The sequence below is a fragment of the Neoarius graeffei genome, chromosome 9, assembly GCF_027579695.1.
Source record: "Neoarius graeffei isolate fNeoGra1 chromosome 9, fNeoGra1.pri, whole genome shotgun sequence".
NCBI classification, from domain to species: Eukaryota; Metazoa; Chordata; class Actinopteri; order Siluriformes; family Ariidae; genus Neoarius; species Neoarius graeffei.
The window spans coordinates 16,717,314-16,742,418 of NC_083577.1; positions in this window are offsets into that span (position 1 = coordinate 16,717,314).

Genomic DNA, 25,105 nt, shown 5'->3' on the forward strand with positions numbered 1-25,105 from the left:
ATTTTATTCACTGACTAAAATAATTGATAATTATGCGGCAACAAGCTGGGGTCAGCTTTCCATTCCTTCTCACTAACAGTGTATGGATCTACATTCCCAATGAAACGTACCTTCTCAGCATAACGCTCCCGTGCCTGCTTATCCAAACTTTCACAGTAGTGCTCCATCACTTCAGATGTCTAAATTCTTAAAAAATCAAAGCTTCTAAGCCCTCTAACGCGGAAACGAATCGGTGAATGTTTACTCTATGATGTGTACTCTATGCGCGCTCTGGAGCGAGTGACTTCCAAGATGGCTGCGCCGACCGCATGGTTACTATTTTTAGCATCATCTCGGAGCACTCTATATTGCTTGTAATTGGGGTGAGGTAAACATAGGGTGACCAGATGTCCCCGATTTCCAGGGACAGACCCCGATTTTAATGACCTGTCCCCGACTACACCTGTCCCCGAAAATGTCCCTGATTTTGGCCGCGAACTCCCGGTTCTGATCGAGTGACAGAGGTATTTGAAAGTAGCCTAGGAGAAGACGTGCGTGGAATGCTTTGACAGTAATCCTATTTCAGAATGACACTGGCTTTCAAGTGCCCCTATAGGTGGATCACGCCATGATCATTACATCAGATAATGTTTAATAACATTTGACAGAACCGCTCGCTTCTAGAAATCCTCGTCTTGTTAGGCTACTCGTCATCCTGGTATAAGTTACAGGTTGTCTTCATCGACCAGTAGGTGACTCAGTGGCTTTTCTCGTGAGTGTCTATTTTGCGTTTGCAATCTATCTTTTTTTTCCCATATGACACATGACACAAACCATGGCATAGCCTACATCAATTAAATGAAACCAATCCATTCAGGTCGTTCACGAGAAGAGCTTACGTCTCGTCAGTGGAAGGACTGCGTTGCTTGGTCTCTGCATTTTTCCTGAGCTCTCATTAAGTTCAATCAAGTCTTGTCTGTTGTAGACAACATAATGGCTATTATAAGTGCATTTAGCCTATGATTTTGCAACCATTGCAATAGTAGGCTACTGGTCAAAATAAGTTTTAAAAGCCACACCTTTTCAAATAGATGTTAGTCTAGGGGTGGCCATTCATTCCGGTTTTCCAGCCCTCTGTCTGGATCATGAAATAGGCTAATCCTCATTTTAGGTGTTTGTCTGGATTTCTGACAGTTTCTTCACGCAATCGCAAACAATATTTATATATAGTGGTATTGAAAACAATGCGTTCTCTGCGGTCAGTGATCTGCATTTCGGGCGCAACAGTGAACATCAGCCGGCGCAGATGCACACTGAACTGTTGCGACACTTCAGATGCATAACGCTCTGAGTCTGTTTTCTAGTGGGGAATGCTGAAACATGAAAGGATAGACTGCAAAGTTATCTTATCTTACATATATGTCACTCTGGGTCTTAACCCACTATCCTTATAAAGGAACTACAGACATTTCTATCCCTTCATCAGACTTTGTCAGTTATACCTGATACCATGTTTATTTATTTATTTAACAGATTTTAAAGACTATTTTATGGAAATATTCTTAAGAAATTACTTCTTAAGAAATTACTTGAAAATGGTTAAAAAACAGTTATAGCTATCTGGTAGCCTAATAATTTTGTAAGTTATTTCTTTACATTTTTTTTTGTTTAAAATAGCTCGAAAATTGTGTGCATCCTTCAGTGTGTGCTCTGATCACCTTCACATCTTCATACAAATGCTGCTGATAAATCAAATAGGCTAACCTTTAATTTCATTGGTTGGAGGGGATGCCATGGGGTGCATTTTTGGTAAAATGCCATTGGTTTGGGATTTAATTTTTTAAAGCAGTTTTTATGAGCATCTGTGCTGCAGCTGACTTATTTTAAGAGTTATCTCATAGGCCTACAAAAGATTTTGCTTTGCCCAGTTGTGTCTGATATAGGGCTATTCAATAAACTAATATACTCATCTCATCTCATTATCTCTAGCCGCTTTATCCTTCTACAGGGTCGCAGGCAAGCTGGAGCCTATCCCAGCTGACTACAGGCGAAAGGCAGGGTACACCCTGGACAAGTCGCCAGGTCATCACAGGGCTGACACATAGACACAGACAACCATTCACACTCACATTCACACCTACGGTCAATTTAGAGTCACCAGTTAACCTAACCTGCATGTCTTTGGACTGTGGGGGAAACCGGAGCACCCGGAGGAAACCCACGTGGACACGGGGAGAACATGCAAACTCCGCACAGAAAGGCCCTCGCCGGCCATGGGGCTCGAACCCAGGACCTTCTTGCTGTGAGGCGACAGCGCTAACCACTACACCACCGTGCTGCCCCAACTAATATACTGAGAGGAAAAAAATATACAGGCCTATGCTTCCTATGCTATTTATGGACAGACTACAAAAACAGGAACACTAAGAGCAAAAAAAACTGAGGTTCTAGTTTTATTTTCCCCGCCGAACGCCAAAATGTCCCCGATTTTTCTCCCAGAAATCTGGTCATCTTAGGTAAACATCTCTTAAGTATTTAATGTAAAATTGTTTGGTTGTGTTGAATTTAAAACACCAAAATACAGCTGGTCCACCAGACCCACGAACACTGGCTGAGTAAGAAAAATATGAACACCACTCAAGGGTAAAAAATAATGGTTCTGCGTATCTCCTTTAACATCATCCTCTTCGTTCTTTACTTGATCTAACTCCTACTCAGATGCTACCGATGACTGTCCATGTGCAATATGACATCAACAAGCGTACTGCTGCGCAATTTTATTTTATTTTTTTGTCTCACACTATACATGCACAAGAAACCTTGAACCCTGAAATAAACAACTTAGCCACACTAAAACATCTTGCTAAGGGGGAATAAAAAATGTCTCCTTATTGGATAAAGAGTGCACTACATAGAGTGTACACCGCATTATTTCATACTGTTTGTAGTGCGCTTAAATTGTGAAGTGGAGATTCATTTGGGATTCGGCCACGCAGCTTCAATTTAACTTACTTCAAGTTTTAAAGCAGAACGAGATTTTAAATCCCCAAAAAGAGACAAAATACGGTGCTTTTTTTTAAACTCAATCACATCCAGAGATGCCAACCTTTTGTGAAATCAATGTGTAGACACATGCATACGAGCGGAGCGGCCGCAGGGAATTTTGGAAATTGGTGCTTTTTTTAGGGCCATTCTGAGTGAATACAGGTGACTAAAACGAACTGGGACATGTTGGTTTTGGGGGGAGAAAATTGTTGATTTTTTTTTTCAATTATCTGAAAAATAAAACCAAACCACAATCACTCATGATTTTCTCATGAGTGATACTCATAACTCACCACATTCGCACAAAGTAAAGACTTCTCTGGTAATTTGTATACAATCAACTTTCAAACAGTGAATATTATTTTCTTAACTTTACTACACAAATGCAGATTACATACCATCAATATTTATAGATAACATACTGGAACACTCAATTAGCAAATACTCAAATAGTTTACTAAACAAATGCAGATTACATGCCATCAATGTTTATAGAGAATATGCCGGAACACTCAATTAGCAATACTCAAATAGTTGTACTGGAACATGTCTATTTCCTTTTTATTCCCATGATTAATGTCAAGTCACTTTGATTACTTTTAATTTTTATCAACTTCCTTTCACTTTTAATCTCATCAATATCAAGTCATTACTTATTCAGTTCTGATTGATTTACTTCAGAAGATGACTGTTTCAGTTCCAACAGTGTTTCGTTTCTTTTTGCGAATATATCGTGAAATGTTCATTGCATATTCGGAACATGGTGTTTTGGGTGGATGACAACCCTGATTTCATGTTTTGAGCGATAGTTTGTGAGGTTACAACACCCCAACAGCCCCTCAATACCTAGTGACATGGGCTGCTCGACATTCCATTGCGGCATCGATAATTAATTCGCGCATGCGCATAAATACAGTCAAAATATTGAATTATCAAGCATTTGGCCTCAAATGTACCGAACACCAGCAAAATATCTTGAACCCTTATAGATTCACGCGTTTCGAACCGCATCCATGCTAAAATCATATGAATCCCATATAAACTGAGTAGACGGTCGTAGCCTCGTAGTGCTACTGTCAAAAACGTAGTGACTACGCACGAATCGTAGTGATTGGCATCTCTGCACATCTAACAACAACTACAAAACTCCATCAGAAATAATGTTAATGTGATGATTAGCTCGACCAGCTAAAGCTGTTCACGACTTTTTCTTCTATAATGTTTTCTGGTGGTTGGAGAAGCAGCTACTTGGCTCGTTAGTGCCACCACATGGACAGGAGAAGAGTTTCAGGGTAGAAGACAAACCTCTCTAAGGTGGTGTTTACATTAGACCGTATCCGTCTCGTTTTCGTCGTGGATGCACTGTCCATTCACATTAAAACGCCGGGAAACGACTCCACAGGCGGAACAACTTGAATCCGCCAGGGCCCACGTATTCAATCCATTAAGTATCTGATCCGGTGCTGTGTAAACATTGAGGAACGAGGATACGCTGTGCTGAGCTCTAGCTGACGTCGTCATTGGACAACGTCACTGTGACATCCACCTTCCTGATTCGCTGGCGTTGGTCATGCCACGTTGGTCATGTGACGCGACTGCTGAAAAACAGCGCGGACTTTCACTTCCTGCTATTTGTCCCGAATCACTGCTCGTGCGCTTCACTCGCACACTCTGTGAGCTGCGCAGGGCGGAGTGATTTGGAGCGCAGGATGCCTGCGGAGCCGAGCGTATCCGTGTACTGGCGTTGCTGTGTGCACGCGAATCGTGTATTGGCGTTGCTGTGTGCACGCGAATCGTTTTAAAAATGTTAATCTGATGATCCGCTGATACAGTCTAATGTAAACACCACCTAAATTCCAGTTAAAACCGTATTACCACTGATCTCTTCGTAAAATATCTAGCAAGCTCATTGGCTAGTCAGGGTGAACCCATCTGTCTGCTATATTATCACACACATCGGATCGGTACGGTAATATCTCTACCTAGGAAGCTACACAAAACTGGACATGTTATTCATCTAATTGTTGAGGGGGAAAAAACTGGACATGTTATTTATACGTGTGTGTGTGTTTAATGATTGATTTTTGTGGGGATGTTTGTGTTTTAATCATTCCCTGTTGCCTGGAGGCATGTTAGCCCTCATATGCTGTTCCAGTTCAGCAATTTAAAAATAAATAAGTACATAAGTAAATAAATTCTTTTGTACAGAATGAAAAATAAAATGAAACTAATTATGCAAATAGTGGATGGAACAGAGAGTTACATGTAGATATTACAAATGAACTATTTAGAAACAGATTGATACCAAGCCGTTGCTATAGTTACAAATTATCTCATCTCATTATCTCTAGCCGCTTTATCCTGTTCTACAGGGTCGCAGGCAAGCTGTAGCCTATCCCAGCTGACTATGGGCAAGAGGCAGGGTACACCCTGGAAAAGTCACCAGGTCATCACAGGGCTGACACACAGAGACAAACAACCATTCACACTCACACCTAAAGTCAATTTAGAGCCACCAATTAACCTAACTTGCATGTCTTTGGATTGTGGGGGAAACCAGAGGGAACCCACGCAGACATGCAAACTCCAAACAGAAAGGCCCCCATCAGCCACAGGACTTGAACCCAGAACCTTCTTGCTATGAGGTGACAGTGCCACCCACTACACCACCGTGCCACCCACTGAGGAATAATCTATTACTGAACTCTATCAGGAGTATAAATACTGTTAAGACATAATTGTGAGAATGAAGTGAAAATGGGACATGAGAAAATAATCCTGTTTCAACAACTATCCTAAATTATTATCACAGAAAGGAAGAAGAAATATATGAAAGATACACTGTATAAGAGAAAAACTGAAATAATCCATCCATCCATCCATCCATCCATCCATCTTCTGCCACTTATCCAGGTCTGGGTTACAGGGGTAGCAGCCTAAGCAAAGCTGCCCAGACTTCCCTCTCCCCAGCCACCTCTACCAGCTCTTCCAGGGGAATACTGGGGTGTTCCCAGGCCAGCTGAGAGATGTTATCTCTCCAGTGTGTCCTGAGTCTGCCCCAGGGTCTCCTTCTAGTGGGGCATGCCCAGGAGCCTCCCCTGGGAGGCATCCAGAGGGCATCCTAACAAGGTGCCTGAACCACCTCAACTGACTCCTTTCAATGTGGGGGAGCATCAGTTCTACTCTGAGTCTCTTCCAAATGACTGAGCTTCTCACCCTATCTCTAAGGAAGAGCCCAGCCACCCTGTGAAGAAAACTCATTTCGACCGCTTGTATCCGCGATCTCATTACTATCCATAGCTCGTGACCAGAGGTGAAGGTGCATTGTGGATCAGGTGGCAGCCAAAGGCAGAGGCCCCGGCATACTGAGCCCCGACTGACAAAACTGGCTTTTGGGACATGGAATGTCACCTCTCTGGCAAGGAAAGAGCCTGAGCTTGTGCATGAGGTTGAGAGGTACCAACTAAATATAGTTGGGCTCACCTCAACGCATGGCTTGGGCTCTGGAACCAATTTCCTGGAAAGGGGTTGGACTCTTCCATGCTGGAGTTGCCAAGGGTGAGCGGTGCTGGGCAGGGGTGGGGCTATTGGTAGCCCCCCAGTTTGGTGCGTTAACATTGGAGTTCTCCCCAGTAAATGAGAGGGTTGTTTCCCTGCACTTTAGGGTTGGGGCATGGTCTCTGTCATTTATGCTTATGCACCAAATGGTAGTTCAGAGTATCCGGCCTTCTTAGAGTCCTTGAGTGGGGTGCTAGACAGTGCACCATGAGGGGACTCCATTGTTTTACTGGGGGACTTCAACGCTCATGTGGGCAATGACAGTGAGACCTGGAGGGGTGTGATTGGGAGGAGTGGCCTGCCCAATCTCAACCTGAGTGGTGTTCTGGTGTTGGACTTCTGTGCCATGCACAGTTTGGCCATAATGAACACCATGTTCAAGCATAAGGGTGTCCATAAGTGCACATCATATGAGGACACCCTAGGCGATAGATTGATGATTGACATTGTAGTTGTTTCGTCTGATCTGTGACTATATGTCTTGGACACTCGGGTGAAGAGAGGAGCAGAGCTGTCAACTGGTCACTATCTGGTGGTGAGCTGGATCAGATGGTGGGGGAGGAGGCCGGACAGACCTGGTAGGCCCAAACATGGAGTGAGGGTATGCTGGGAACATCTGGTGGAGGCTCCTGTCCATCGGATCTTCAACTGCCACCTCCAGCAGAGCTTCAACTGCATACCAGGGGAGGATGGGAACATTGAGTCCAAGTGGACCATGTTCCGTACCTCCATTGCTGAGGCGGCCATGTGGAGCTGCGGCTGCAAGGTTGTTGGTGCCTGTTGTGGCGGTAACCCCCGAACCCGGTGGTGGACACCTGTGGTGAGTTGAGCTGTCAAGCTGAAGAAGGAGTCCTATCGGGCTTGGTTAGCCTGTGGGTCTGCAGAGGCAGCTGACAGGTACCTACAGGCCAAGTAGAACACGGCTCTGGTGGTCGCTGAAGCAAAAACTCGGGTGTGGGACAGTTTACAGTGGGGATGGAATGCTGTTGACCTCAACTGGGGACATTTTCTGGCGGTCGAAGGAATATTTTAAGGATCTCCTCAATCCCACTTTCATGTCATCTGAGGAGGATGCAGAGTCTGAAGGTGCTTGTGAGGACTCACCCATCACGGGGCCTGAGGTTGCCAAGGCAGTTAAAAGCCCCTCAGTGGCCGGGCTCCGGGGGTGGATGAGAGTTGCCCTGAGTTGCTGAAGGCACCGGATGTTGTTGGGCTGTCTTGGCTGACATGCCTCTTCAACATTGCTTGGAGGTTGGGGACAGTGCCTCTGGATTGGTAGACTGGGGTGGTGGTTTCTCCTTTTAAATAGGGGGACCGGAGAGTGTGTTCCAACTATAGGGGGATCACATTTCTCAGCCTCCCCAGGAAAGCCTATGCTGGGGTGCTGGAGAAGAGAGTCCGGTTGATAGTTGAACCTCAGATTCAGGAGGAACAATGCGATTTTCGTCCTGGTCGTGGAACACTGAACCAGCTCTTTACACTTGCAAGGGTGCTGGAGGGTGCATGGGAGGTTGCCCAACTGGTCTACATGTGTTTTGTGGACCTGGAGAAAACTTATGACCATGTCCCTCGTGGTGCACTGGGGGGGGGTGCTTCGGGAGTATGGTGTTCGGGACCCACTGCTGCGGGCCATTCGGTCCCTGTATGGCCAGAGCAGGAGTTTGGTTTTCATTGCCGGCAATAAGTCGGACTCATTCCCAGTGCATGTGGGACTCTGCCAGGGCTGCCCTTTGTCACCGGTTCTGTTCATAACTTTTATGAACTGAATTTCTAGGTGTCGCCAAGGGGCAGAGGGTGTCCGGTTTGGTGGCCTCAGGATCACATCTCTGCTTTTTGCAGATGATGTGGTCCTGTTGGCTTCATCAATCTGTGACCTCCAGTAGGTGCTGGGATGGTTGGCAGCTGAATGTGAAGCGGCTGAGATGAGGATCAGCACCTTCAAATCCGTGGCCTTGGTGCTCAGCCAGAAATGGGTGAAGTGCCTACTTCAGGTCAGGGGGTAGTTGCTACCTCAAGTGGAGGAGTTTAAGTATCTCAGGGTCTTGTTCACGAGTGAGGTGAACAAGAGTGACTGAAATAACCTTCATAAAAATAATTATAGTAGAGCGGTGGCTACAATTATCGACAACTTGATCTATTGGCCATTGCAAAAGTAGAAAAGACTTTCAATATATAAATTGTGCATGAATAATTACTTAAACTTCCACTAGAAAAAATGAGTTGATTCCCGATTACTTAGTGTATCAGGTCACGTGACACCATTCCACAATTTTCGACACCTTTGTCCACAGTTATTGACACTGTTCCACAATTTTCAACATCCAGATGATTATTTATTTTAAAAATGTATACAATAATAATAATAATAATAATAATAATAATAGGTATGTGGTATTAAGTTAACAAAACATACTTTTTATTTAAAATTTGTTTTATATAGACATATTTACTACAAAATATCTTTTATATAAATATATCAATGTCTGTGCTTACATAAATAAGGAAGTAATTCTAATGTTTGTAAACAAATAAACTGATAATGTTTAACCTGTGTCAGATCACAATTTTGTTAATCATTCATTCTTGTTTGTATTAATTTCTAGTTTTTTTGTTTACCAATAAATTTCAACAGGCAACTGACATTGTGACCACATGAAAATCCAGGTCAAAGGTCACATGTCATTCCTTGAACCAAAATAGAAAATGTCTACTTATATTGTAATATTTGGTAGATATTTACAACAAACTGCAAAAAAAAAATCTGAATGGAATAGGAAACTCTGAATATTTCAAACATGTAATTTTTTATATGCTAGGAATTTATTTCTGGTCTAATTCTATTTATTGCAATAGGATTTCAAATACTTATAAGCATTCCATTCTGTTATGAATCAGAAAAAAATTATTAGAAATCACAGCACTTTTATTTTTTAAAGTATTTCATCTAATTCAACAATATTACACAAAGATCGAGACATAACAGTTGTAAATGTCACAGGGTGTCAATAATGGTGGACATCAGTGAAAGTGATCACTATTATCTACACCTCACATGACTTCTCAAATGCATGTTTTGATACAAAATGGTGACTGTCAAATGAAAGAGTAAGAAACAAAGTAGGTTTTGACAAGGATATCATGAAATATCTGTGAATTTGATGAGTAAAAATATGTCCAGTATCATGACCCAAAGGCCACAGAAACAGATAGGACCCAATGTGCAACTATGGGAAATGAGAGGAAGCGTACCTGAGTAGATTCATGAGGCAGGCAGGCAGGTGACAGGCACAGCAGCACAGTCCAAGACCAATTTACTGATTTCCTGGAAGATGGCGTTAAGTCCCAAAAAATAGCAAGCAAAGTCGTAATCAAATGTAAGCAAAGTCCAAAGCCAAAGTCACAATTAGAGGTCCCAAAAACAGCAGGCAAAAAAATCATAATCCAAAAACGTAAACAAAGTCCAAAGCCAAAGGCACAATGAGAGGTCCCAAAAATGGCAGGCACAAATCGTAATCCAAAAACATAAACAAATTCAAGGAACAGAACGTGAGCATAAATGAGACTGTGAGCATGAGCAAGACAAAACTTACAGTGAGTATTTATCCACACTACGTGAATCTCCTTGCTGTGTTTATATGGGGTGGCTGATAACAAACGTGTGCTAACACAGCGCGGGGAGAATGGGGAAAAATGCAGAGTGGAGTGCAAAAGTGCAGATCAGGATATGGAAGTTCCAGGCTGGATTGTGACAGTATCCCCCCCCACCTTACGGATGCATCTGGGTGTCCCAGACAGGGCCCCTGGGTTCTTGTGGTAGAAATCCCTGATGAATGCAGGGTCTAAGGATAAACCACACCAGCACCCAACACCTCTCCTCTGGGCCATAGCCCTCCCAGTCGACCAGATGCTGTAGTCCCCAACCTCTTCGATGGACCTTTAGTAGTTTCTTAACTGTGTAGACCTCCCCTCCATCAATGATCCTGGGAAGGGGAGGGGTCTTGGAAGGAGGGGAGAAGGGGCTGGAGACCAGGGGTCTCAGTTGTGAGACATGAAAAGGTGAGTGGAGCCACCGCATAGATATAGGTAATGCCAACATAACAGTTGTGGGATTAATGAAATTAGAAATGGGGAAGGGTCCAACAAACCTGGGGGCCAGCTTGTGTGAGGAGACCCTGAGAGGGAGATTGGCTGTGGACAACATGACCTTTTGTCTTGGGTAGTCAACAGGAGCTGCCCTGTGATGATGATCTGCCATTCTTTTGTAAGTGTGATTGGCATGCAAAAGGTGATGTCTGGCATGCACCCAAGTTCTGTGGCAGTGCTGGACAAAAGCTTGGGCTGAAGGAACAGATGTCTCCTCCTCCTGCTTGAGGAAAAGAGGGGGCTGGTAACCGAGGTAACACTGGAATGGAGTCAGCCCAGTAGATGATGAGGGAAGGCTGTTGTGGGCGTATTTGATCCAAGGGAGCACCTGGCTCCAGGAAGATGAATCAACAAAGGTTAGGCACCGTAAAGCGACCTCCAGTTTCTGATTGGTGCGCTCTGTTTGCCCATTAGTCTGGGGGTGGTAACCTAAGGAGAGGCTGGGAGTGGCCCCAATAAGCTTGCAGAACTCTTTCCAGAAATGAATGGAGAACAAGTGGCCTCGGTCAGATACAATGTCTGTAGGCATACTATGAATCTGAAATGCATGGTAGATCAGCAGTTCTGCCATTTCTTTGGCAGAAGGTAGCTTAGGCAGGGGGACAAAGTGAGCCGCCTTAGATAAGCGCTCAATGATCGTCATGATGCAGGTATTGCCCTTGGAGCAGGGGAGGCAGTGATGAAATCCATGGCAACGTGGGACCAAGAACGGTGTGATGAAGGTAGGGGGCCTTAATAGTCCAGCAGCCGGCAGCCGGTTGGTTGCTAGTCTTGTTTCTGGTGCAGACATTACAAGCTGCCACAAAGGTCCTAACGTCTTGCCACATGGTCGGCCATCAGAAACATTGCCTAAGGACAGCAAGGGTCCAGGATGACAGGCTAGGAGGGAGCTGTGCCCCCACTGCAGTACTTGGGAGCACACACAAGGGGGCACATGCAAACATTTGGGTGGGCCATTGCCTGGTCCTAGGTCACTAGACAGAGCATTTTGGACAGTGGTTTCTATGTCGAGTTGGGCGGCCACGAGGCAATGGGCAGGGAGGATGGGCTCAGTGGTGTCTTGCTGAGAGTCCAGAGAAAACTGCCTTTAAAGAGCATCAGGCTTGACATTCTTAGAACGAGGTCTGAAGGAGAGCACAAAGTTGAAGTGGGAGAAAAACAGAGACCACCTGGCTTGGCGTGCATTGACATGTTTGGCAGTCCTGAGGTACTCGAGATTCTTATGGTCTGTCCAAATGATAAATGGAAGCTCAGTCCCCTCCAACCAATACCTCCATTCTTCTAGGGCCAGCTTGATAGCTAGCAATTCGCAATCCCTAATGCCATAGTTGCATTCGGCTGGGGTCATGCGATGAGAAAAGAATGTGCAGGGGTGTACCTTGTTGTCCTTGGCTGACCTCTGGGACAGAACAGCCCTGACACCAGTGTCAGAGGCATCCACTTTGAGAATTAAATGAATGGCGAGATCTGGGATGATGAGGAGTGAAGCCATGGTGAATCTGCTCTTAAAAGGATAGTTCGGGATTTTTGACATGAATCTGTATGGCATCCCCATCAGTAGTGTCGTGCAAACACACTGACTTACCCCTGACAGCATCCTGTGAGTCCAGTTCTTGTCCAGTTTTGGTCCAGACGAAAGTAGTCCGGCAAGTTTGTTGGGGTCACGAAAGTAAAACATTTTTCGTCTCAAAACAGTATGTGTTCAAAAGAGTGATATATTTGCATCACAAAACTGTTGCCAAATAAAAAGTCAGACCTCAAAATCGCTTGGCACTATTTTCTCTCCCTCGGTATCACTGCGCGTTGCCGCCAGGTGACAGCCACGGCTGTTTCATTCATTGTTTTAGTGATGGGAATTTTGGCTCTTTTTCGGGAGCTGGCTCTTTTGGCTCTTCTTACTATAAGGAGCCGGCTCTTTCGGCTCCCAAACGGCTCCTGAGATTTTATTTTTGATTTAATTGCTGCAATTAACTAGTTAATTAATTACATTATTATTTATATTTTATCAATAGGATGTTTTCCATTTTATTTTTTAGTTTTGGTAGCCATTGTAAAGCTTTGTAAAGTATAGCAGTGTAACAATGTTCTAGCTATAGAAATAAAACTTACTTACAAATTAATAAATTATTTTCTCACAAACATAATGCAAAACTGTGTTATATTACCAATATAAAATACACAGAAGACATCAACTGTTTATCCTTTATGGCTTTATTTCACACTCGACCTTGAACAAAATGCCACAAAATAAATTATGAAGTATAAATCAGGCCTAAGAAACTATGAAGCAAAGTTGGAAATTATTTTAACAAACACAGAACAATGTGCAACAAAATATGTGGCACCTTGAGCGCATGTAAAAAGAGAAAAAAGTGCCGCACTCTGCTCCACCAGTAATGAGAAGCCCCTGGAACAGCAAATATGCTCCTGTTATAATGACTGCTGTCTCGTTGTATACCGCAGATTAATCTGGCCATGCCAAGGCGGTTGCCGACCGAACCTGTCAATTTATGAGCGACAATTTATATCATGAGCTTTAGGAATTCATGGCAACAAAACAATGATCATGGTTGTCAAATAGACAATCATCCTTCAGCTGAGCTGAACTCTGTCTCTCTTTCTCTCTCTCTCTCTCTCTCTGAGGCACCTAAGGACAAAAAACTAATTCGGCTCCCCAACTCGGCTCCCACCGAAGAGCCGGCTCCCGTCGTTCACTTCAAAGAGCCGGCTCTTTGAACCGGATCGTTCGCGACCGACACATCACTACATTGTTTACTGCTAGCAAAGTTAGCGACAACGTCTGACTACGAAGGTGAAATGTGTGCGGAGATTCAGCCACATCTTTGTTGCTACAGCCTGGATAGTCGCAAGTGCGCACCATTTTCACAAATATATTATTGTATAGGTTATAGAAGGTGATAAATTTGTCGCTGTTCTTGCTCTCAAATTAGCTTGTTAGCACCGCTGATCTGAACTCCTAATCACTGCCAAACAATGGGAAAGGTGTTGATTCCTGCGCAGATGTCAACATGACAGCGCGCAGTGATACCGAGGGAGAGAAAATAGTGCCAAGCGATTTCGAGGTCTAACTTTTTATTTGGCAATGGTTTTGTGATGCAAATATATCACTCTTTTGAACACATACTGTTTTGAGACAAAAAACGTTTTACTTTCGTGACCCCAACAAACTTGCCGGACTACTTTCGTCTGGACCAAAACTGGACAAGAACTGGACTCACAGGATGCTGTCAGGGGTAAGTCAGTGTGTTTGCACGACACTATTGATGGGGATGCCATACAGATTCATGTCAAAAATCCCGAACTATCCCTTTAAGAGAAGGCTTTCTCAGCATGGTTGGTCCAAGAGAAGGGGTGCTTGGAGGATGTGAGTTCAGTCAGAGGGGCAGAAATGTTGCTATAATTCTTGATGAACTTTCAGTAAAAATTAGCACACCCCCAAAAGCATTGCAGTTCCTTACAGGAAGAGGGAACAGGCCACTTGAGAACCACCTTGACCTTGTCAGGGTCCATTTGGACCACCCGAGGGGATATCACAAAGCCCAAGAAGGAAACTTATGAAACTCACACTTTTCTGCTTTGGCAAAGACTTGGTTTTCTAAGAGTCATTGCAGGACCTGTCTGACATGGGACCGATGGACCTCCAATGTGGAGGAGAAGATGAGGATATCATTGAGGTAAATGAAAACAAATTCGTTAATGAACTCTCACAGGACATCATTGATCAGGGCTTGAAAAACAGAGGGGGCATTAGTGAGCCCAAAGGGAAGAATGAAATACTCATACTGGCCCGTAGGAGTGTTAAATGCAGTCTTCCACTTGTCTTCTTCTCTTATTTGTACTAGGTGATAAGTGTTGTGGAGGTCTAGCTTGGCAAAAAACTGTGGCCCCTGAAGTAATTCAAAGATGGTGGACATGAGTGGGAGGGGATAGCAATTCCTGACAGTGATAGCATTAAACCCCTAATAGTCAATGCAGGGCCTGAGGGATTTGTCTTTCTTTTTCACAAAGAAGAACCCTGCTCCAGTAGGGGAGGATGATGGATGAATGATGCCAACCGCTAGAGACTCCAAGATGTATTTATCCATGGCCTCCTGCTCCAAGGGGGAAAGAGAGTAGGTATGGCCCCTGGGAGGTGTAGTTCCAGGTAGCAGTTCAATGGCACAATCGTAGGGTCGGTGTGGAGGAAGAGAGGTGGCACAAACCTTACTGAACACCACACAAAGATCCAGATATTCTGGAGGCACATTAGAGAACTCAATAGTCTCATCAGGGCTAGTGACAAGAGGGGCCAGGGGAGTCTGAGCAGATGATAGGCAGGAGGCCAGGCAATGGGTACTCCAAGAGAGAATGGTCCCATCGCTCCAGTAAATGTGGGGGTTGTGGAGGTGTAACCAGGGGAGACCCAGGACAATAAACTCTATGGAGTTGGTCATAGTGAAGAATGTAATTGATTCAACATGGTTATCAGACACTTTCAAAGTAACAGGGTCAGAGACACAGGAGATGGGGCTGAGTTCAGCCCCGTTCAGAGCTTGGGTGACAAGGGGGCAATCTAGCTGATGCAAAGGGATGCCCATTTTTTCCACCCAGGAAGTCTTGATGAAGCTCTGATCAGCACCAGAATCAATGAGGGCTTGAACAGACTGGACCTTGTTCCGGAACGAAATCTCAACTGTCAATGTCAACCTAACAGCAGGGGTAGTGTGTGTAGAGATGCCTACCCATATCCCCAAATCTACTGGTGGGCAGAGCCCTTTTACTGGGCAGTGGGAGATGAAATGTCCAGACTGTCCACAATAAAAACAGGAATTAGTTTATCAATGACACCTTTCCTAGGGAGTTACCTGGGTTCTGCCTAATTGCATGGGCTCTGACTCTATCGGGGTGGCACCTTCCGCTGGAGGGGTAACAGTTCTAGGTTCAGCTCTCTGGCTCCATCTCCCTTCCCTTCTCTGGTTGCGCAGCAGAAGACATGTGTCTACCCATCCAGCCAAGTCGACCAAGCCATCTAGAGTGTCAGGCAGATCATGAGGTGCAATCTCATCCAGGATGGCATGATTTAGTCCATGAAAAAGGGATCGTACAAGGCAACTCATCCCAGTCAACTGCTGCAGCAAGAGTCTAAAACTCAATGGCATAATCATGAACAGAGAGGGCACCTTGCTTCAGCCCCATCAGCTTTCTCGCTGCCTCCCTGCCCTTGGGGGAATGGTAAAAAAACCTTCAGCATCTCCTCAGAGAACTCTTTGAAACTGAAGCAGCAGGGTGCCCTGGCATCCCAAATGACTGTTCCCCATTCCTGTGCCTTTCCTGTTAAAAGCATGATGACAAAGTACTTGGGAGCTCTCCAATTGGAAGGCAGACACTTGAAGTTCCATGGCCAAAGAGCTCTGCAAGAGGAATGAACCACATGTTCCGGGGGTACCATCATACAGTTGTGGAGTGGGTAGCCAAGGCTCATGGGGGGGGGGGGAAGACAGGTGCGGCAGATTGATTAGGTGGAGTTGATGCCGGTTGGCCTGTGATCGAAGCCTGGAAGCTCTCCATCTGTGCAGAGTCTCTTTGTAGGGTATCAGTAATGAAAGACATGCCTTGGCAAACGGCTATGATCTTTGTTGTTGTGATCCCAGGAGAGAGCCCTGCTTAGCCAACACTGATTTAAGTACATCATAGTCTGCTGGGTTCATGGTGGTAGCAGATAAATTCTGTTATGACCCAAAGTCCACAGAAACAGATAGGACCCAATGTGCAACTATAGGAAATGAGAGGAAGTGTACTTGAAGAGTAGATTCATGAGGCGGGCAGGCAGGTGACAGGCACAGCAGCACAGTCCAAGACCAATTTACTGATTTCCCGGAAGATGGCGTTAAGCCCCAAAAAACAGCAAGCAAAGTCGTACTCAACATGTAAGCAAAGTCCGAAGCCAAAGTCACAATGAGAGGTCCCAAAAATGGCAGGCAAATATTGTAATCCAAAAATGTAAACAAAGTCTGAAGCCAAAGTCACAATGAGAGGTCCCAAAAATGGCACACACAAATTGTAATCCAAAAACGTAAACAAAGTCAAGGAACAGAGCGTGAGCATAAACGAGACTGTGAGCGTGAGCAAGACAAAACTTACAGTGAGTATTTATTCGTGCTGTGTGAATCTCCTCGGTGTGTTTATATGGGGTAGCAGGTGTGCTAACACAGCACGGGGAGAATGGGGGGAAATGCACAGCGGAGCACAAAGGCACAGATCAGGATCTGGAAGTTCTGGGCTGGATTGTGACTGTCCATGATCTTTCCACCATGCTTACCTGTGATGATAACGTTCAGGTTTTCCTCAAATTGCTGATTGTGCTAAAAAGCATTCCATCTCAGGTAATAAGCTGTATCATCAGATGACAAGATCAAAGGGTGAGGGGGGTCTTCCGGTTGATTAATTAACCAATAATAACTGTTGTAACTGAAACTCACTTTTGTAAAATTGCTTTTTATTGGTAAATCTGAAAAGGTGTCCATAATTATGGACTGTCGATAACTGTAGCCGCCGCTATAGTAAAAGAACCGTTCAAAAAAATTATCAGAGATTGAACTGGAAAAGGAAAAAAAACAATAACAGTGAAGGGATGCTATAAAGATATGTAAGGAATGTAGGTAAAGTTGAGAAAATAAGAGAAGGTAATGAAAGAAAAAAGTCAGGAAATACTTTTCTTGGGGCAAGTTTGATCAGCTATGACAGTTTAACACATAAGCCAAATACATGTGATAGTTGTGATAAAATGGAGGCCAGAAGGCTTCACTCATCTGTAAAGCACATATTGGCCAATGAGCAATCCAGATATTTTACATAGAGATCAATGCTATTGCCCCATTCATTTATCAATTTATTGGTATTTTCTGCTCTCAGACTCCCCCTACAGTTGTGGAGTGTAATTAACCTTTATGCCACTGTTGAAAATACAAGTCATACTTTGAGCTCCCCTCATGGACGGCAGTGGATGTGTTTGTTTAAAAGGTGAAGGCTACTAAACTGGCAGAAGCCAAAGAACCATGTCGACTGACATGGTATAATAATATTACGGGATTTTACACAAATATGACTGCACTTTCTGGGTGGAGTTTGCATGTTCTCCCCATGACTGTGTGAGTTTCCTCCAGGTGCTTTGGTTTCCTCCCACAGTCCAAAGACATGTGGATTAGGTCAACTGACTATGTTAAATTGCCCATAGGTGTGAATGTTCAGAGAAGCAGCTCAGAGAAGCAGCTTTGGGACCAAAAGGTCACCAGGTTGATTCCCTGGACTAGCAGGAATGGTTGAAGTGCCCTTGAGCAAGGCATCTAACCCCCAACTGCTCCCCAGGCTGTTCTGGGTATGTTATACTTCGCTCTGGATAAGATTGTCTCCTAAATTCCATTAATGTAACGTAATGGAATTTCCCAGTAAGGAAATTCAGTGTTTCCCTAACAATAAGCTATGGGTAAGCCGTGACTTAAAAACATTGCTTAACATTAAAAAAGGGCTTTTAGGGAAGGTGCTAAGGACAAAATAAAGGCAATACAGAAAGAACTGAAGGTGAAGATTCAGGAGGGGAAACAGGCATACAAGAACAGGCTGGAACAGCAACTTCAGCATGATGGAGTGAGGCAGGTTTGGTTGGGTATGAGAAAAATCACGGGCCTTGAGAGGAAGGTGGTGTGCTGCCTGATGGCAACCAGGACCTGGTGGATGACTTGAACAGGTTTTTCAACAGGTTTGATAATGCCACTCCTCCGAGCTTGTTGCCTGTGACACATTCCCCCACTGATACCATTACCCTTCCCCCCTCACCACCATTGTCATGCATTACCCTCCAGTCATTGCAGGTCAAGCAGGAACTTGACCATCTGAAGTAGGGGAAAGCAGCTGGACCGGATGGGATATGCCCCAGACTGTTGAAGACCTGCTCCAGTCAGTTGTGTGAAATCTTCACATATCTATTCAACCTTAGCCCCCAACAACAAAAAGTCCCGACACTGTGGAAAACATCTTGTTTAGTCTCTGTCCCTAAAAAGAAACATCCCACTAGCCTAAATGACTACAGGCCTATAGCCCTCACCTCACACATCATGAAGACATTTGAGAGACTGGTCCTTGCTCATATCAGGCCTAGGGTCAGTGAATTCATGGATCCCCTTCAGTTTGCATACTGCCCGAACATTGGCATGGATGATGCACTCATCTACATGCTACATAGAATCCATGTTCACCTTGACTCTGTGGACGCCTCAGTCAGGACCATGTTCGACTTCTCAAGTGCCTTCAACACAATTCAACCTAGGCTGCTTGGTGAGAAGATGAGGACGATGAAGGTTGAGCCAGGGCTAGTCTCCTGGGTCACTGACTAACTAACCTGCAGACCACAATATGTACGGCTCCCAAACCGTGTCTCTGAAAAGCTTGTGAGCAGCACAGGTGCCCCACAAGGAACAGTCCTGTCCCCTTTCCTGTTCACATTATATACACCAGACTTCCAATACAACTCCAGCAGCTGTTTTCTCCAGAAGTTCTCTGATGATACAGCAGTGGTTGGGTGTTGTCAGGGAAGTAGTGAGCAGGAATACAGGGGCCTCATCAAGGACTTTGTGGACTGGTGCAGCCTGAAGTATCTACAGCTCAATGTTCAGAAAACAAAGGAAATGACTGTAGATTTCAGGAGAAAGAGACCTTCTCGAGACCCAGTCACCATTCAAAGAGCAGCGGTGGAACAGGTCTCCAGCTACAGATATCTGGGAGTTGTGCTAGACAACAAGCTGGACTGGTCCACCCACACGGATGCCTTATATAAGAAAGGACAAAGCAGGCTGTACTTTCTAAGAAGACTATGATCTTTTAATATTTGTAAGCCTCTCCTGTTCACTTTTTATCAAACAGTTGTAGCAAGTGTCTTTTTTTTGGAGTTGTATGTTGGGATGAGGGGGCATGCTCAGCAGACAAGAACAGAATTAACAAATTAATCAAGAAGACTGGATCCATCATAGGTCTCAAACTTGACCAACTCCAGCAGGTGGCAGAGCAGAGAGTTTTATCAAAACTGAACTCAATTCTTGATCATCACACTCACCCTCTCCATGCCCTTGGGGCCTTCCAACACAGCTCTTTCAGTCACAGGTTCAGCCTTCCAAACTGTAGGACTGAGAGGTTCAGGAAGTCTTTCCTGCCTACTGCTATCAGACTGTTTAATGTGCAATAACTGTTTCTGTCCTTTTATTCACATGCTCTCAGCTTTAGTTTTTAAACCCTCTATTTATTTATTTATTTATTAAATTTTGCCATTGTTTTAGACTTAAATATACTGCCAGCACTTTTATGCTCATTGTCGGTACACTTTTTTAGCAATATGTCTGTTTACGCAATATGGACTCTGTCAGTAATATGTATGTGTTTATGTAATATGGACTGTGTGTGTGCATGTGGGACTGATTGTTAAAATGTTTGCATCTTTGCTGCTGTAACAATCTAATTTCCTGCAAAGGATCATTAAAGTATATCTTTTATCTTATCTTATCTTATCTTATCTTATCTTATCTTATCTTATCGTAATGTAATGTAATGAATGTTAATGTGAATGGTTGTTTGCCTCTATGTGAGCCTTGTGATAGATTAGCGACAGGCCCAGGATGTACCCTGCTTCTCATGCACTGTCAGCTGGGATTGGCTCCAGTTTTCCCCGCGACCCAGATGGATAAGCGGTATAGATGATGGATGGATGTTACTAATAGGTAAGTCAATATGTTGAAGGATGACATGAACTATACCACTTCATTTATCAATTTATTGTTATTTGAGTGGTATATACAGTGGTGCTTTAAAGTTTGTGAACCCTTTAGAATTTTCTATATTTCTGCATAAATATGATCTAAAACATCATCAGATTTTCATACAAGTCATAAAAGTAGATAACGAGAACCCAGTTAAACAAATGAGACAAAAATATTATACTTGGTCATTTATTTATTGAGAAAATGATCCAATATTACATATCTGTGAGTGGCAAAAGTATGTGAACCTCTAGGATTAGCAGTTAATTTGAAGGTGAAATTAGAGTCAGGTGTTTTCAATCAGTGGGATGACAATCAGGTGAGAGTGGGCACCCTGTTTTATTTAAAGAACAGGGATCTATCAAAGTCTGATCTTCACAACACATGTTTGTGGAAGTGTATCATGGCATGAACAAAGGAGATTTCTGAGGACCTCAGAAAAAGCATTGTTGATGCTCATCAGGCTGGAAAAGGTTACAAAACCATCTCTAAAGAGTTTGGACTCCACCAATCTACAGTCAGACACATTGTGTACAAATGGAGGAAATTCAAGACCATTGTTACCCTCCCCAGGAGTGGGCGACCAACAAAGATCACTCCAAGAGCAAAGCGTGTAATAGTCGGCGAGGTCACAAAGGACCCCAGGGTAACTTCTAAGCAACTGAAGGCCTCTCTCACATTGGCTAATGTTAATGTTCATGAGTCCACCATCAGGAGAACACTGAACAACAATGGTGTGCATGGCAGGGTTGTAAGGAGAAAGCCACTGCTCTCCAAAAAGAACATTGCTGCGTGTCTGCAGTTTGATAAAGATCATGTGGACAAGCCAGAAGGCTAATGGAAAAATGTTTTGTGGCTGGATGAGACCAAAATAGAACTTTTTGGTTTAAATGAGAAGTGTTATGTTTGGAGAAAGGAAAACACTGCATTCCAGCATAAGAACCTTATCCCATCTGTGAAACATGGTGGTGGTAGTATCATGGTTTGGGCCTGTTTTGCTGCATCTGGGCCAGGACAGCTTGCTATCGTCGATGAAACAATGAATTATGAATTATACCAGTGAATTCTAAAGGAAAATGTCAGGACATCTGTCCATGAACTGAATCTCAAGAGAAGGTGGGTCATGCAGCAAGACAACGACCCTATGCACACAAGTCGTTCTACCAAAGAATGGTTAAAGAAGAATAAAGTTAATGTTTTGGAATGGCCAAGTCAAAGTCCTGACCTTAATCCAATCGAAATGTTGTGGAAGGACCTAAAGTGAGCAGTTCATGTGAGGAAACCCACCAACATCCCAGACCTGAAGCTGTTCTGTATGGAGGAATGGGCTAAAATTCCTCCAAGCCGGTGTGCAGGACTGATCAACAGTTACCGGAAACGTTTAGTTGCAGTTACTGCTGCACAAGGGGGTCACACCAGATACTGAAAGCAAAGGTTCACATACTTTTGCCACTCACAGATATGTAATATTGGCTCATTTTCCTCAATAAATCAATGACCAAGTATAATATTTTTGTCTCATTTGTTGAAGTGGGTTCTCTTTATCTACTTTTAGGACTTGTGTGAAAATCTGATGATGTTTTAGGTCATATTTATGCAGAAATATAGAAAATTCTAAAGGGTTCACAAACTTTCAAGCACCACTGTATAGTAGCAGAACAACAAATAAAAGGAACATCAGTACAAAATATGACAGCGGTTATCAGCAGATATCAGGGATTAAAAAAATTAGACCTGCATATAATCATAGTAGAATAATTTTAAAAGAAAGAGCAGTCCAAAATTTAACCAGATGACAGTTGTTATCAGCAGATCAGGTTTCAGGGATTTACAAATCAAAATAATTGGACCTGTGTAAAACAGCTCTCTCTCTCTCTCAATGCCTGCCACCAGGTTTCGTATCTCTCAAAAAATAAAAAAAACTGATCACATTCAGGGATGCTTGTCTTAATATATGGGCCTACAGATACAGTATTTGTCTGGTAAATGGTTGAAGCCATTACAGTTTTCTTGATCTGATTATGTATAGTATGGACAGGACTTCTCATCACCATGTATGTGGGCATTTTTTATGTTTTGTCTTCAAATAAGTCTCCTACTGAAGCATAATGCAGGTGTAAGACCTGCTTATTTTGGACAAAATGAGCATTATGCAATGCAAATTAAGTCAATTATGCAAATATTTATTCTAAGTCCACAACAACCAGAGCTCCTCAGTTGTCATCATGTATCAGTGTACAAATTCTGTAGACAACCCTCCATTGCACTTCACTACAAGGAACAATGTCTGAAATGCCTTTCTATACTCACAGTGGGCAGGGCATCTTGCTGTGGTTTCCAGTATTCTGTTGTATGAGGAAGCTACAGTGATGTCAATGGCAGATTGGCCCATGGAGCAAGTCAAGTTAAGTTTATTTTTTTAGCGCTTTTAACAATAGATATTGTCGCAAAGCAGCTTTACAGAATTTTAATGACTTTAAACATGAGCTAATTTTAGCCCTAATCTATCCCCAATGAGCAAGCCTGTGGTGGCAGTAGCAAGGAAAAACTCCCTCAGACGACATGAGGAAGAAACCTCGAGAGGAACCAGACCCAAAAGGGAACCCATCCTCATTTGGGTGATAACAGACAACATTTATTAACCGATAACATTTTTAACAGTTTCAACATGAAGTCTGTTTTGTTAATGTTATAACTCTTCATTGATGGAAACTTGAGTGCAAAAACTGTTCATGACAATTGCAGTCCTAAAGTTAGCAAGTCAACTGTAGTCCTCAGCCATAAAAGTATTACTGTAAGTGTCCAGAGCATCTTCCAAGTGTGACTTTCAACTGTCCATATGGGGCCGTCCTCCACAGGAGAGATGTCATGAAACTCCAGCCAGACATTGAACATCAGGATGGATCAGGCAGGTCCGAGGAGCAGAAGAGGTCAGCATCTCGATCTCAGGATTGACATGTAACTCAGAGGGACAGACAGAGTGGGGGGGAGGGGGGAGGGAAGAAAAAGAGAAAGAGAGAGAAAACACAGGTTGTTAGGTATGCCCAATGTCACCTGATGAGTAGGAACAGTATATATTTTGCACTGAGTGCAAGCAGGGACTCCGGAAAAACTAACTATGACAGCATAACTAAAAGGGGAGAGCCAGAAGGTAATGCAGGCATGAGGGCGCCCCAGGACATAAAGCAGCCAGCCACTACACTGTCAACAAACTCGAGTGAGCAAGTGAGTGGGGGACTGGCAGCATCCATACATCCCAGTTTACCCAAACATTCTATGTCTGAGGACCCTCCAGATCTACTCCTTTACCTCATAAACACTATTAACAAAAGGCTTGACTAAACAGATGTTTTCAGCCTACACTTAAATGCTGAGACTGTGTCTGATTCCCAAACATTACTTGGAAGGCTGTTCCATAACTGTGGGGCTTTGTAAGAAAAGGCTCTCTCCCCTGATGTAGCCTTCACTATATGAGGTACCAGCAGATAGCCTGCACCTTTTGATCCAAGTAGACATGGCAGGTCATAAAGGACCAGAAGTTCACTCAAATACTGGGGTGCAAGACCATTCAGTGCTTTAAAGGTCAATAGTAGTATTTTATAAACAATATGAAATTTGATTGGGAGCCAATGCAGTGTGGATATGATAGGGGTGATGTGGTCATATTTTCTAGTTCTAGTAAGGACTCTTTGCTGTTGCATTTTGAACTAACTGGAGCTTGTTTATGCACTTATTGGAACATCCAGACAGTAAGGCATTACAATAATCCAACCTGGAAGTAATAAAAGTATGAACTAGTTTTTCTGCATTGTGTGGTGACATTACATTTCTTATCTTAGCAATATTTCTGAGATGAAAGAAAGCTATCCTGGTAATGTTATCAATATGAGTGTCAAATGAAAGACTGGGGTCAATAATCACCCCAAGGTCTCTTACCGCTGCACGTGAAGAAACAGAAAGGCCATCCAGAGTTACTATGTAATCAGAAAACTTACTTCTAGCTGCATGTGGTCCTAGTACAAGTACTTCAGTCTTGTCAGAGTTAAGCAGAAGGAAGTTAATAAGCATCCAGTGTCTAATGTCCTTTACACATTCCTCAGTTCTATTAAGCTGGTGTCTCTCATCTGGTTTTGCAGAAACATACTACTGTGTGTCATCAGCATAACAGTGGAAACTAATACCATGCTTATGAATAACATCACCCAGCAATAACATCAACATATATAAAGAAAAAAGCAGTGCACCTAAGACAAAATCTGTTGGAACACAAAACTTTACCTCAGTATGTCTAGAAAAATCACCATTTACATCAACCTACTGATAGTGATCAGTTAAATAAGAGATGAGCCAGGAGAGGGCCGTTCCCTTAACTTCCACAACATTTTCTAGTCTATGCAAAAGAATGGAAAGATCAATGGTATCAAATGCTGTGCTAAGGTCAAGCAACACAAGCACCAAGACACAGCCCTGATCAGACGCCGACAGTAGGTCATTTACTACTTTAACCAGTGCTGTCTCAGTGCTATGATGAGGTCTAAATCCTGACTGATACATTTCATGGATGTTATTCCTGTGTA